Below are 15720 nucleotides of genomic sequence, written 5' to 3' on the forward strand. Positions count from 1 at the left end.
TAATAAGGGTGAAAGAAATGACCGAAGGATGGAAGAAAGACATTCTTCCTATCCGCTTCTTCATCATGTAGATGTCCTAGAAGAAGGAAAACTCTATCAGACATGCTATCGTGCTAATCGAGTCAACTCCCATGGAGGAGCATATATAGCATGTATCCGATAATCAAAATTCTCAGACGTGAGATGAAGAAATGGATATGTCCTTAAGTAGGCATCCACTTCACGTCTGGAACGTAGTTTTCGTCTGAACGGCTCCGGCGCGTAGTAATAAATGTTTCGGTCCGTACCACCTGGCTGAACAGCCCGTCTCTGCACCACTTCTCGTATGAAACTATGGTGGAATGGACGAAGGGTTTGCCTGGTGAGCAAAGGATATTGCCGAAGATGATGAGGTGTCGATTCCTCATGTGCATTATCTTCGTCTGCAACATCTAGAGCGACACGAGCCGTTTTGGGGTAGCAGACTTCCTCCTCCTCCGAAGAAGACGACGACGACGGTGCCGTGCGTTTGCGGGTAGAAGACTGTTCCAATGTTGAAGGTGGAACAAATTGTGGCTCTGAACTAGGTCCAGGTTGAGGTGATGGTGGACATGGTTGAACTGGACTCGGCCCATAATCTAGATCACGCAAGGTAAAACATTGCGGACTAGTATGTGGCACTGCAGGAGGACTTGAAGTATTAGGACGGACTGGTGTTTGAAGACTGTCGATGTCCGAGACAGCACGCAGTTCCTCTGGATCAGAGTCATCCAAAGTGGGAGTGGAAGATGGTAAAAAGCGATCAGTGGTAAGATATAGCTTTAAATGGGCTATATTGTCCAAAGATCGTTTCCCTGTTGTAACCTCCTCAATTACATAACGTAATTCGTCCAGTTTTTCAACTATGCGATATGGACCATCCAATTTGGGAGCCAATTAAGCTGAGAAGTAAGTAGCACCATGGGATTGGGGGTGTAAGACCTTCCAAACATACATGCCTACATCTAATTCCCACTCCTCTCTACGCTGATTATAATAATATAGTTGCTTGGCTTGCATACGATCTATGTAAGTCCTAACGGCAAGAATGTCAGCCTGTAATTGAGTAACTCCTTCCTCTAATCTATTTCCAGCTTGGGTCAGGTCAGGAGACTGAAAAGGCTCCGTAGGAAGTTCCCAAGGTAGACTGCTTCTCTACCATGATTAAAGTAGAACGGAGTTCGCCCTGTTGTCTCATGAGGGGAAAACTCTAATAAATCTAAGTTACGATCCCAATTACGGTGTTCATTCCCTACATAGATACCTAATGCCTATCGACTTATTAACACGTTCAGTAGCATTAGTCTGAGGGTGGTACGGGTAGTGTAGGTGCATGTGACGTTGAATTGCGCACAAGTATCTTTCCAGACACGAGACACAAATTGCGTTCCATTGTCTGAAAGTATTGCCTTAGGGGCTCCCCGATGCAGGATCAGACCTTTGAGAGTTTGACTTACTGTATAAGCGGTGATGTTCTTACGTGGTATTAGTTTAACATAGCGAGTATAATAATCCACATACACTAAGATGTAACGATTACGCTTAGGACTAAGAGGTAAAGGACCTAAAATGTCAACCTAGACTAAATCCCAAGGTTGTTCTACCACTGTAGAGTGCACTAACCCAGGAGTTTTGCGGTTGCGTCCTTTATATTGTTGGCACATAAGGCATGTAGACACAATTAAGGCTACATCCTTTTTCAAAGTAGGCCAATAATATCGGAAACGAATACGTTCATACGTACTATCTCTACCTCTGTGACCAGCAGTCATGTGTGTGTGAATAAGTGTAACGCTTAAGGACGTAATGTACTAGGCAGGTAAATCTTACGCGGTTGATTACCATAGCGCTTACGATAAAAGAGACCATCTATGATTTCATATAATGGACTAACTCTATCATTAGCTTCTAATTGAGCCTTAAGATTCTGTATATTAGGATCTAGACCTTATTCACGTGTTATGTCTGCCAGATTAAATGCATTCATAACAGGAGGTAAGGGAGGCGGAATTACTTGAGGACGGGGTCTACGTATCGCTCCTAGAACATATCCTGTAGGTGGAATATCTCTGGACAACGCGTCAGCAACAACGTTTTCTACGCCCTTACGATATTGCACTTTAAATTTGTAAGTTTTTTAATACATAATCCAACGTAATACGCGATATGAAGGGTCAGTACGTGTATAAAGCCATTGTAAAGCTTTATGATCAGTGATCACTGTGAAGTTTTTGCCATCGAGGAAATGTTTAAATCTGTTAATAGCCCAGAATATAGCTAAACATTCTTTTTCGTACGTAGAATAATTATTTTCCGCTGCGTTAAGCAGAGTAGAAGCGTAAGCTATAGGAAATTCTATGTTACCATCTTTCTGACTTAGCATAGCACCTAAACCAACGCTGCTAGCGTCCGTGGTTAAGTAAGTAGGCTTAGTAGGCTCATAATGATGCACTGGATGCTCATTATCATGCACTATAGCGGCTTTTAATTTAGAAAAGGCTTCTTCACATTACTCACTCCAGACCCATTGGACATTCTTACGCTTAAGACGGTATAATGGGGCAGCTAATTCCGCATAATGAGGAACAAACTTGCTATGCCATCCCGTCATACCTAAGAATCGCGATAAAGACTTAAGATCTGTAGGCCTAGGAAATTGTTTAATTGCTATGGTTTTCGCAGGATTTACATGAATACCTTTCCTATCTATTACATGTCCTTATATTAACGTTGAAGGTTGGCAACCCTGACTTTATTTATCCCACGGACAGGCCTAACGCGATATAGGGGTCGCTTCAGGTAGCGCAATAGAACGCCACCTATCCGGCTATTGATAAACTATGAGTCAATAGGCTTAATGCAAAAGATTATGAGCCTGAAGGGAGAGAAACTAAAGTGGGTTTCTCTTTAACTATTTAATATGTGTGTTGTTAAGGTTTTGGTGAAGGCTCATGTAGCTGATCCGCTACAACTGAAGTCAGTACTTTTTCAAATTTGGTATGCATTTCTTTGGGGAATTTAGGTAACCCAAATAAGCATTTTTTGCATAGTAGAAAAATGTTATGCACCCTTCTATTGGTAGAAATCCACGATTCACGCACTGAAATTAGCTAAAAGACACTTTGCGGTGCAATTTGAACTATTCGTTGTTACTATATTCTAATTTAGTATACATAATAATGTCTGTTTTTTCTTAAGGTGCGAGTTAAAATATGTGTTGTACCCTAAATCAGTGTACACAGCAGTGAAATTCTAGTGTGAAATTAAGTAAATGATTCGGCATTGTAAACATATACATGGGTATTTCAATTTTATTGTTTGCTAATTACATCGAGTATTTTTGATAAATGTTGTGTAAATATATCGCAAAATGTTTAACAATATGAACTGTTTTTCCAATGGCTCGTTTCGTTTCGGTAAAATATTACCTAGAGGAATGATTTCTTTTCGGTGGTTTATTCAATTTCTTATGTATTCCTGTGGGTTTTTAGGAATTTTAAATGATCTATTTCGTTTCGATGAAGTGTAACGTAGTTGATCAAAAACGTTTCGATTCATTTTTACTTCTAAAACGAAATGCGTTGTGAATGATGCTTCTTTCAATACCGTTTTACGTTTCCAACAAATTTTGCCGATAAGTTTGATAAATATAATACGTATGAGGTTAATACTTCGGTCTAATAATACTTATTGATTTCTGCTAACGCTACAAAAATATCTTAAACATGTTGAGACTTGTCCGGATGGTGCCCTCAGGGCAAACACCCGGAATCAATTAAATGTTTGGTGATAGGAAAAGTTACCAACTAAACAAAGCAATAAATCCGAAAATAAATTCCAATCATAACAATACAACTGGTTCAACCACGCCCCTAAAAGCCATAGCGTCTGAGCGTGGTTACGTAAAAATAAAAAACAGATGGGGATAATGATATATCTCTGCAGCTCACGTGTTTCCTCCGATGCACCTTACGTAATATGTAATTCTTGTTTTGGTAAAAATGTCCCTTAAAATGTGTACTAAATAGAAAACATATGAGACAGTCTAGCCATATTCGTGTATACTTTACTCGGAAATGTTAAGATCGGTATGTTTTTTAGCATAATATGTAATATTCCGGTATATTTCATTCATCTGACCACGTCTCTTTCGGTATGGCCGAAAATGTTCATGAAAACCTCAAAAAAATAAGGTATATCCCCATGCCACGTACGGGTCATCTACACATTCCTCATTGTGATGGGACTTTAAAAGACGTGCCTGACTGCGGCCAATTAAATTATTTCTGCACATCACGTGACTGTGCGCACTTCAGACGTTGTGTTTTAGTTCAATCCAAAAACCTTATCCGATGTCGACCCATAAAGAGCGAAGACATCTTGACGAGCGAAACATTTGTACTCTGTGCGGTGAGTTTAAATACCGGATTAAGGACTTGTGCCCGTGATACAAATGGACTGATGATTCACCAGAGATTTAAATCAGGTGCGGCAGTGGCTTTTGAGATGAAATAGGATTAATAATTAATCTTGTTTACATCAATTCTAATGGAAACAGAGCTGAAATAATGGTTTTTAATTCTCGGGTTGGCGATGATAACGTTTCTGGCTGTTAAAATTTGGATCCATGATGCTTTAATTGTTACTTTTGGATTATTTTAAAAAGGAACAGGTCATTTGTAGAATTTACTTAGTCTTTTAACTGTAAAATATAATTTTAGCTTTCGGACCGTAGTTGACGGACCTTATATGAAATTCTTGCTTTTTTGTATGAATTTCTGTGATGGATCATGAAGCGGCTGAATTTCATCTATAAACTTGTGCTGTAGTTGAACATTTTTAGTGCACCACAGAATGGTCAAAAAGCGATTTTTTGGTCATAGATATGCTTTTGGGGACACTATTCTTCTTGTTGGAGTGGTAATGCCGGTCCATAGGTCAGACTCCGATAAACTAGGGTGCTATAATAATTACTTTTAACATTTCGACGTATATTTCGAAAACAAGAGTTATGAAGGATGCAGAGAATCCGAAGAGACAGACGCGAAAAATGACCATAAAAGCGGAAACGTTGACGACGACGAACGCATCAGTGGTTTCCGTACTCTGACAGGGATGCAATTCGTTTTTCAAAGACGGGTTCAGATCCTCGAAGCAATCACCTTCGGTCAACTGGCGCAACCTGACAAATATGTTGAAACAAACTCAACCATAAACCTATAACTTTAAAAGGAGACACAAACCTCCTGTTTATGGTCTTAATCAGAGTTTCCGAAATGTTTTTCTTGTAATACAACACCCGGTAGGTAACCATTAAAGATTTGCTAAGTTTCATTTTGCAATTTCCTGTCTTTGCGTACCGGGCCTTGACAATATTCCAGTGAAGCATATCCGTAGAAATAATAAATTTTTGTCGATTTTCAATATCTGAATGAGTGTTGTCGTTTTCTGTTAAAGTTCCAAATGTCTGGTAAGACAAATCTGGGGTCGCATCTGCTCGCTTTATTACTTCCGCATATGCCGTGTTGATTAATGCATTTTTCTAAATCGAAAATAAATGTAATTGGAGAAACCTCTCTTAAATCCAAAAAGATAAGCACGAATGACTTCTATTTACCAAATTAGAAAGTCACCCGTAATTGTTATATTAACCTGACCGGAATGAATCTGAATTGAGCAGAATTTCTAACCAACAATGGCTTTACATTGGGAAAGTGAAATACATCGTCTATGGTATCAAAGGGAAGTGCTTCCGCTTTGCTGGAAAACTGTGACGTCATTTCTGAGGAAACGAAAAGCAATAGAACGAAAGAGTCAGACTCCACGAGACCGAAAGAAAACGAGAAACACCGTTGCAATTCACACTTTGGGGACCTGAGATTGAAATTGATTTCATTTCTCAATCGAGTATACCGTTGCTATAGAGTTCTTACTCGTTCCCAGAAGGCATTGCAACAAAAACATGAAGGGCAGTTCCGATTTCATTTTGCCACATTTAGAGTTTAGTTTCCCCGTCATGTAAATCAGCAGAGCGACACCAACGGACCCCAGAATTATCTAGATACAATTCATATCAACACTTCTAGAAAAACATTGGTCAATTGCTTCATGATGGATACGAATTGAAAAGCACAATTAAATATTTTTTGCATAGAATATTCAGTTTAATTGAAAAAGTAATTCCCGGAAAGTAAGACTAGAACTCTTTGATCACATTTTGATCTAGAAATAAGGAAATACAAGTTACCCATTTATTGACAACCGAGAAAATATCGTTTTCATTTGATAAATTTGTTCCAAATAATATTTGGGTTCTAGAAATAGAAAATGGGTGCGAAGTTGCGAAGGAACTGAAACGATCTGTGGTTAGTGACAAAGGCATTAGGGAAAAATCTCCATCCTGTGTATTGAAAACGTTTAGTCAATTTTTGTTGAAAGAACTTGACCAAGAACTATCTCGTATTATTGTAAGAATATGGTGAGATTGGAATTCTAAACTAATCTTCCCATGATTTGTGACAATTAATTTCCACATAAGACTCAAGCGACTCATTTTTCAATTAACTATGCCAAACTTATAACCACGAAAATTAAACATTAAAATCACAGCCATGAAATTTGCTTACGGGTCGATTTTAGAGGAGGCTAAAGCCATGTTATTATATTCTTAGTATCGAGAATGAGTTCTTGGTTCTGAATATACGTATATTGAACTATACATTTCTACGGAGCATTCCTAGAAGACCATTCCACGAATTGTTTACTTTCGCTCCCCAAAAGCGATCAGCGTTCGGGAGAACAGTAACGCTGAAAAACATTTCCAGAAATCTGATTATAATGAATATCATAAAAACGGGCCTTTATCGTTACGGTTATTTACTTGATATTGTCAAATATTTGTAAAACATGCAAGAATTTAACCATGTAGCCAGTTTTCTCTCCTTTTGAATTCAGAATAACAAATGGTGAAAACTGTTAAAAAAATCAAGTGTGTGAAAGACAACGGCTAAACCCAATTTAGTGAATTTTTAAGTTGTGATTCGACTAGTAACATTACCTTTGAACAGTATTAAATCATGTTATGCTTTAAACTTACTGCCATGGAAGGTGCTCTATAGTGTTTTGCTGTTTCGACGTGCATTATTATGACTTTCTATTTTCTTAATGAATTGGACGCCGTTTTGTAGGACAACCTAACGCAAAAGAATAAATTAGAATGCATTCAAGTATTTTGGTCCCTTCTTAAGTTGCGCCGTTGCACTCAAAGGAATAATTTGACGGGAATCCTGAGAAAATCATTTGTTTGAACTTTTTTTCCTAGATTTCGCCTTGAATTGTTTCTTTTAATTTGGGCCATGATTGTCCCCGTTGATACCAAGAAAGACCTAAAGCTGTTAACCACGTTAAAAATAAATTAGAGGAAGGATAATAAGCCTTCCTTTCGGGATCGATGAGGGGGGTCGACTGTTTTAGGAGTTCGAGTCGTTCGTTGCTAAGCAACCAGTATTTAGTTGCTTAAGTTTTGTATGCTTAAGTTTTGAGATTGCGCTGATAAAAAGGCCATGCAAAGTGTCACGCTGTTGTTTTCAAAAACCTAACTAGTAACGCTAGATAAACGATCGAATTGTTCTACATAAGAGAGTATAGACGCTTGTATACGGAGCACGTGTGTATGGGTTTCATCACGTTACCCCTTTTTTCTCTCTTTCTCTTCTTCCCTTTTTATTAAAAAAACGAAGGATGATTGTGTAGTTTTATAATGGTTTTGTAATTGTGTAGGTTTATTTTTGTTGTTTGACGCAAGAACGACTCTGGGATTAACTGCGGCCGTATTCTGCAGAAACGATAAGCTCCTCCTTCTGCCCTTGGCTCGCTGGTTGGACCGTCAACCATTGCCCTTGGCCTTTTAATTGGTTACGTCTACCGATGACGTTACATGCCTTGGCTCAGTGATTGGTGCAAATTCCGCGCAGACTCAAATGTAAACTATCAAATTATACACCAAATTCAAAATGTTTTTTCATAAACTGACAAATGAGTTACCGGTTAAACACAGGTTTCAATCGTTGCTTCGGTAACGCTATGTGCTGAACGCACTTACAGCAGACGACATTTACGCCCTTATTATCAACCTCCCGACGTTGATAAACGTGTCGAGTAAAGTGGTGAGTGTAATTTAGGAAGGATTAACTAATTTATGAAGTATTCAACTAATCTCTTTAATTTTCCCCTTAGAAATCCGATTTAAATAAAAACACACCATTTAATTTATTTCTTTTATTATTTTTAAGATCACAAGAAAATAAATTTTTTGGTGAAACGTCAATAAAAAAAAATTTGGTTCAACCGATGTCAATAAAACTTTTTTAGTGAAATTACTTATTTTTGAGATTTAATTTTAGAAAGAAAGAATTCTAAAGATCAAGATTTTTATTAACGCATGTTGTAACTTGAAATTTCATCTTTCCAATGATGTTTCTGTTTATTTGATTTTCGATACCCTACTTTTCGTAATTTGGCTTGGAACACTACCATGTATTGTTATGTTTCAAGAAAATTAGTCAATTAACGGTTCTTAAAAACAAAATAAGGAATACTAGGAGCAATTTTGTATCAATATACGTATTCAACGTGTATTTTTCACCCATGATGCACTCCAGTTATAATTTTAAGAACACATATTTGGTCACTGTAATCCTTTTATTTTACCTCGCTGAACTAAATTGATGGTAAAATCGCCATTTTCAAAAATTCGTATTAAATTCACCGCTTTTAAATTTTGGTTGAAACTTTGCACAGTTACTCTCTAGTGTCCATATTGATGCTGCATTAAGTTTTGTAAATATTTGTTTAATATTTATCGAGTAATGGGTTAAACATCTTCGTGATTTTAGTGGTTGAAAATCGTCCATACCAAGACATGTTTTTTTAAAAAAATTATTATTTCCAAAACTAAACGGAATTTGCAGCTTTAAATTTGGTTTTTTCACCAAATTGAACTATATTACAACTGTGTAAAATTTCACGAAAATTGATGCCAGTGCCGTGGGGAACGTTTTGTAAAATCGGGATATTAGTGGTGGATTTACCCACGTGTCAAATTGGATATTAGAGAAACTGTGGTGAAAATCAATTAATAGAATATCTACAATTAGTACTATAAAATCACAAAGGAGAATACAATAATCAGAGAGAGTTCATGTCGTCATGAAGAAAGTGCATGCCAAATTGAGCATTGAAAATAATCGAAATACAGGGAGACGTTGAGCATTGAAAATAATCGAAATACAGGGAGACGTTGAGCATTGAAAATAATCGAAATACAGGGAGACGTTGAGCATTGAAAATAATCGAAATACAGGGAGACGTTGAGCATTGAAAATAATCGAAATACAGGGAGACGTTGAGCATTGAAAATAATCGAAATACAGGGAGACGTTGAGCATTGAAAATAATCGAAATACAGGGAGATGTTATTCAATCAACCTATCATGGCATTTATCTACAGTAAAGTAGAACATTCTTCGCTTGAGCATGTCTTCAAAAAACAAAACTAGTCATTATTTTCAGGCTGCAATTTTTCACTTCGGTCATGATGTTGGCTTGAATACTCTCGGTTTCCAGTCTAAACCTTTTATTTTCAAACCTTAGCTTTTCGTATTCATTCCTAGCCCTTTCATTTTCAGTCATTATTTGCCAAACAGACGCAAACACGAGTAGGGCCTCCAAACATGCATTAGCGGAAGCTATGAGCGTTTCTTGCTTTTCTTACTAGGCAGAGACTAAGCTATAAGAAGGTTTAGCCCATAGGAAGGCCATGCATGCAGAAAAAATAGCAAAGAATGATGGAAAAAAGAACAATGAAATGTTGAAGTTAAGAATAAAATTAAAAGGACACCGCAGTAACTCTTAATGGTTAACTGACTTTGCAGCAACCCTCTATCTCAAAAAATGTCCAAATGAAATTTTCAGAAGGTGGACTATTATACCCTACGTCGAATAGAAACCATTCTTATGACCATTTCTGTGTTCTTCAGTGGCAAGTGGATGAGCACCATGTTCATGGAAAGCAGAAGGCTCTTTGATTAATCTTCAGCAAAAACTGGAGGAAGGCTATTCAAGAAGCTTGCACCCAACTGCAACAAAAAATAATATTAATAACACGGTTAATACATTACGAGAACTTACCAAATTTGCAATACGCAGAGCTTCACGTTCTTCTATAACAAGTGGAATATTGTTGAGGAATGCCTTTCATTGTCACCTCGGGAAAGGGTTCTCTGTTGGCGGTGGACATCATTTACCTGCTTTGTGATATGTTGTCACATCTTTCTCCTCTTTTCAGGTGTGTTACCAAAGTCACTGATGACCAACAAGGGTACAGCCTTAAACTCATAGAGGGAATGCGGCGCCTTTTTCAGTTTTTTAGCCATGTCTCATTACTGAGAATAATTCAACAATAACTACAAATAAATCTTAGCAATGTCAGAACATATCAGTATACATTTAATTACAAATTGTAAAGCTGAACATAAATTACACAGGAATAATAAAATGACTGTTTCACCATACCAATAAAACTAATGACACAAACATCTGCGTGCCCTTCACGTACTGTTAAGCTTAGGTAGTTGTGGTTCGATATTATCAAGGTGAGTATCCACATGGAAACAGGGAAAGATGTAACGTTTAATACTTAATTCAATTACAATTAATTTTTATACAAATATATAAAGCACATAATTAACATGAAAATATATATATTACTCAACATTAAACGATGTTACCTTAACTAGGGGCTGTCTCAAATACGGTGACGTCATTTAATAAAGATCAGACGGTACGAAATTACTATTCAGTTCGTATGATAGGTGACGTTAATAGCTTAAACGTTTCGGGTGAAAGGTTGCACCTTTGACGCCAAATTTACAGTGAACTTACACCGAAATTTAGTTCAACTTGAGACGCAAACTGAACTGAATTGTAAGCCTTATTTTTGCCGGCTGAACCTCCAATCACTGACCCAAGGGCAATTGTTGACGGCCAAACCAGCGAGTTTAGGGCAGAAGGAGGAGCTTAATGTTCTGCAGAATACGGTCGTTGTTTTGTTTAAAGTGTAATGTTTATTTCTGCCTGTGACTGAGAGTACTGTACATTTTATACAGGTTCAAAATCGTAAGAAACCTCGTGTTAGCAAGAAGGATTATAATTTAGTCATAAGTTACGAGATTTTACGCTTCTACTCTTACGACGGTATCAGTGGAAAAGTAAACCGAATCCCTTTAATGTCCGCCATTGCTCTGCGTTGCCCGTGGGGATAGGTCATACAGACGTGAATGACGTATTCTGACTAGAGAAAATAACCTCGAGCAAAAAAAAACAGATAATGGAGGCTGTCCGCGGTGCTCAAAACGCAACGAGAGTTGTTTTTATTTGTCATTTGCCATTAACAACTTAGTTGATGGATTTTGAATATGTAACTCTACGTGAAAATCGTTCTACAATTATTTTCTAAATCGAAGCAAGTGTTACCATAATTATGATGTTGTTAGGTCCAGAAATCAAACCTATGCTATTCGAAAAGGTAAAAGAGATAGACAGTGGAAAACATAGAGTAAGATAAAATATTAAGTCCTGCCTCCGTTTCCGCCCCGTCTCACCCATGAAGGGGGGATTGTCGTCTATCACGCAAGCACCGAACACAAATTTGTGCCTTCTTATAGTTTATACCTTCTTGGTACTAGATTTGAGGTTTCAGACTAATATTTCTTTAATTTAAATAAACTCTAAAAATCTTATCAGTAATTATTTGAGTAAATTCCATGTGTTTTTTCGCTATCTTAAAGCGCATTTGACAAAAAATATCACACTTTGAAAAGAGAGTAGAGATGATCAAGTCCACCAGAACATGAATATTTTTAATATATTAACATTTTATGAAAAACACTAAACATTTACTTACTTGTGTACTTAATATAATTAAGACTGCCTGAAACGCTCAAAAACTGTTATATTAACTAAATGGCAAGAATAAGGATTCTTTGTAAAATTTAGTGTTTCTGCAAATTTTTGACTTTAAAAGCTAATTTATACCAAGATCTTGTAAATAATTGGCATTTCTCTTTTACCCTAAAATATTTTTAAACAGAGTCATTTAAACTATACAATTCCCTTATTTTAGGTTACAAGACTTGAATATGAATAGTATTCATATTTGGGTTTTCACAGAAAACTAGACACGAGCGGTCTATTTTTCCACTGAACCCATGAATCGTTAGACGAATTATTCTAGGAGAGCGATAGCTCTCTTAGATAAGACCTCATACTGCTCTTAATGTATAAGGAGGGTTTTTTGTTTGGATGTAGTTTTCTTTGTATTGTATTAATTGTTTTGATAAAAATCCACTGAACTAAAATTCGGACCCTGAATATGTGGTTAAAATTTCAAAGAGATCCCTCCATTAGTTTTTTTTATAGAAAATAAAGTTGCTAAGGGTGGTTTTCATTTCCATAAAAAAATTCAGTCATTTTGGCAAAAAAAGGGAAACTTTCCCATAGGAATAACATGGGAAATGTTAGCTGTGATGGCCAAAGCTACTCGACCATTTTTTGAAGACTATTTATTCGGTAGGTCTGAAAATGGTTTTAAATGAAAGGTTGAACATTAAACTGGTGCCTTTCGAAGTTTTATTGAAAACAATTAATATTAAGTATTACTTTTTGTACTTTTAAGCACATACTTAAACTTACGACCTTTTATTCTGTTGGACTTACATGGTTTAATCCTAGCTAAAATCATACAGAAACGTACTGTTGGACTTATGCTGTTTTACCGCTAATAGAGAGCGACTGAGCGAAGATTTTTGTTTACACAACGAGTGTGGCTGTGTCGAGCTTAAGGCGAATTTTTAAACTTTTCACATAAAAGAAGGGGTTAATTCGTCCTCATTTTATTTTAATTTCGTAAGTTAAACCTTATTATAATTTAATACAAAAGAATTTAAATTTAGGATTTAGCCGATAATTTTTAAATTCACTGATTTCGATAAGCCTTGGTCAAAATTTAAAAACAGCTGATTGTATGTAGAGAGAGACTAGAGACCAATTGGCCGTGTTGGGTTCGTTTTAAGGTGTTTCACCTGGTGCCATCGGCCAACGATAGCCGCTAATTAGGTAATTTGTTTAAATTAAATCAATTTTTGTTGTTTAAAGTTGATTAATGCAAACTACGCACCAGGGTTCGTTCCCTGGTTTCTCGACTGGTGCCACCAGCGGCCAGCCAAGTGCCAACGGTTACCGCTACGAAGATACGTTTTTTACTGGTAAAATAAATGATAGATTCAATCAATCTATCACTAAATCCTGTCACCAAATCAACCAATATTTTTAATTCAGGTCCTTCCAATCATTTGTACAAGGTAACAATTTAATTATTAATTATTTTGTGCCAATTCTAACGTTACCTAAGAAAACAGTAAACAATGGCCAGATTGCCAACGATAAACGCTACAAAGATTATATCTGGTGCAACCGGCAAACGACAACCACTGCTTAGATCATTTTGAATGTTTCATTAGTGGTAAAATAATTGAATAATTAAATCACACGATCACTAAACCCTGTTAACAAACCAGTTTTTTATCCCGGCTCTTGCAATCATTTTTATAAGGTAACAGTTACGTTTTTAATTACTATTTATAACCGCTATTTAGAATAAACTTTTTTGTTTAAATTAGATACATTTTTGATGTGTAAAGTAGATTAATTCAAACTACGCAGAAGGGTTCATTCCCTGGTTTCTAGACAACGGCTACCGCTACGAAGATACGTTTTTTGCTGGCAAAATAAATAATAGATTCAATCACACTATCACTAATTCCTGTCATCAAATCAATATTTTTAATTCAGCCTCTTCCAAGCACGAAATTACAAATTAAAGGGATGTACAGTGTGTTTATTAATTAATATAAATTTTGGTAAATATGTAACACACTATCATTATTAAATTTCTGAAGAGAGGAAAAAAGGTTGAAATTAATTTTCTTTAAATTTTAAAAGCAAATTTGCCAACCCAGCGCCAGAAGCCTGTCTTATAAAATTTTCACAAGATGATTCGTTCAAGAATGTCTAGAATTAAGTCACATAGAAGTAATGAATATTTCACCTAAGCCAGCTGACTTGGCCAGGCAGGGCATAGCCCACTCGATCCATGCTCACGGACGCTGCTCTGCCCTCTGCATCTTGCGTCGTGCTACGCGTGATCGAGTGGGCTATGGGCAGGGTAAACAATTACGGGGCTGCCAGGCTGTCTCTTACACAACTTGATGGCCATTATACTTTATGAGAAATACTTCCTTGTCCAGTGTGGGAAATAAGGCGGTGGCACAGGGCAAATGACCAGTTTAAAAATTAAACCACGGGACCACTAAGAAAATTCAAGGGTAACCAGAGTCCAGACATTAACTCAAAAAGTTTAATTGTCCAATTCATAAGTTTAGCAGACGAAGTGACCTGGTCAATTATTTTTATATAGAGAGCTTTCAGATGGGATTGTAGTACGTCACACCCTCCCAAGTCTTACCGCTGTTCTGGTAGCCATATTGGGTGGTCTCAGCTTCATTCCTGCTTTAAACCCACCAATATGGCAGCGTCAATGATTTCACGAGGCTCAGCTCCTCCTCCAACTGAAAGCTCTCTATAGCGCGAGCAGCTTGCGTCCATGAGCGCGGATCGAGTGGGCTATGCTGTCAGGCAGAAACTTTGTCTCAGTTAGACTGCTACAACGAAAACCGAAAACCAGTAACATAAGTCCAAGCCAGTCATCTGAAAGACTCAAAACGATGACTCTGATTCTTCTGAATTTGAAATATCAGTAGAAATGATTCTAGATAATTCTCAGAGTTTTTTTAAATATTTTAACACTCAAAACCAGGGGATAAAGAAAGGCCAAAATAATTTTAGTATGAAAATTTGATGTTTTCAGTGATAATTTAATCTCATTGGTGATAACTGATTAACTGGTACCTGAAAGCATTAGTCACTAACTAGCAATATTAGGTCCCTTATGCTTAAGCTCCGCTATATATATGTTTGTGCTTAGTGCAGATTTTAAAAATGCAACTGTTTCTTAACGATCTTAATTAAATGAAGACTGGAGGAACAGATATTAATAAAAATGTCTTCGTGGACAAAGACTAGAAAAAGTAAATGATAAGAGAACAAAATGGAATGACCGAAGTAACAGATATTAAATTTTTTCAGTTTAAAGACATGATTATAAAACATCAATTATTTAAAAAAAAATACTTATCTTCGTTTTTTTCACCAAAATTACATTTGCCCAAAAATTTTGAATCATGAAATTTTCCATTCTTTTCAAAATGGTTCGTGTCAAATCTTTACTATATAACAGATACATGCGACATCGTTTATATTTACAGCTAGATTTCCAGTGTAGACCATCATAGAAACAGTTCCACGTTAGTGATATTTAAATGGATTGCAGCTTTTAATTTGAACTACAATACGTTTTAATACTGACTGGAAATTAAGCCCAATAGTGAAATAAATACACAGCCCACCATTTGTCGGTGTCCATTTACGTGTTTCGTGTTATACGTTTGCTCATAAATAGCAAGTCGAAGTCCTACCAAAAAAATTCAATCACAACTTTTAAAACAGTTCTCACGCACTCAATAATAT

At 36.5% G+C, this 15720-nt stretch overlaps 1 long non-coding RNA gene across 1 annotated transcript; it reads left to right on the plus strand.

Annotated features, from left to right (window-relative positions):
- The first annotated feature begins 13107 nt into the window (after positions 1 to 13107).
- Positions 13108 to 13433, plus strand: LOC149680079 (uncharacterized). The gene is made up of 3 exons (XR_016365604.1): positions 13108 to 13191; positions 13256 to 13340; positions 13414 to 13433. It is a non-coding gene; the product is annotated as an uncharacterized LOC149680079 (long non-coding RNA).
- Positions 13434 to 15720: the final 2287 nt, after the last annotated feature.

The sequence above is a fragment of the Phalangium opilio genome, unplaced genomic scaffold (genome assembly GCF_054372755.1).
Source record: "Phalangium opilio isolate 3A_F unplaced genomic scaffold, DU_Popi_V2 ptg000039l_2, whole genome shotgun sequence".
Lineage (NCBI taxonomy): Eukaryota > Metazoa > Arthropoda > Arachnida > Opiliones > Phalangiidae > Phalangium > Phalangium opilio.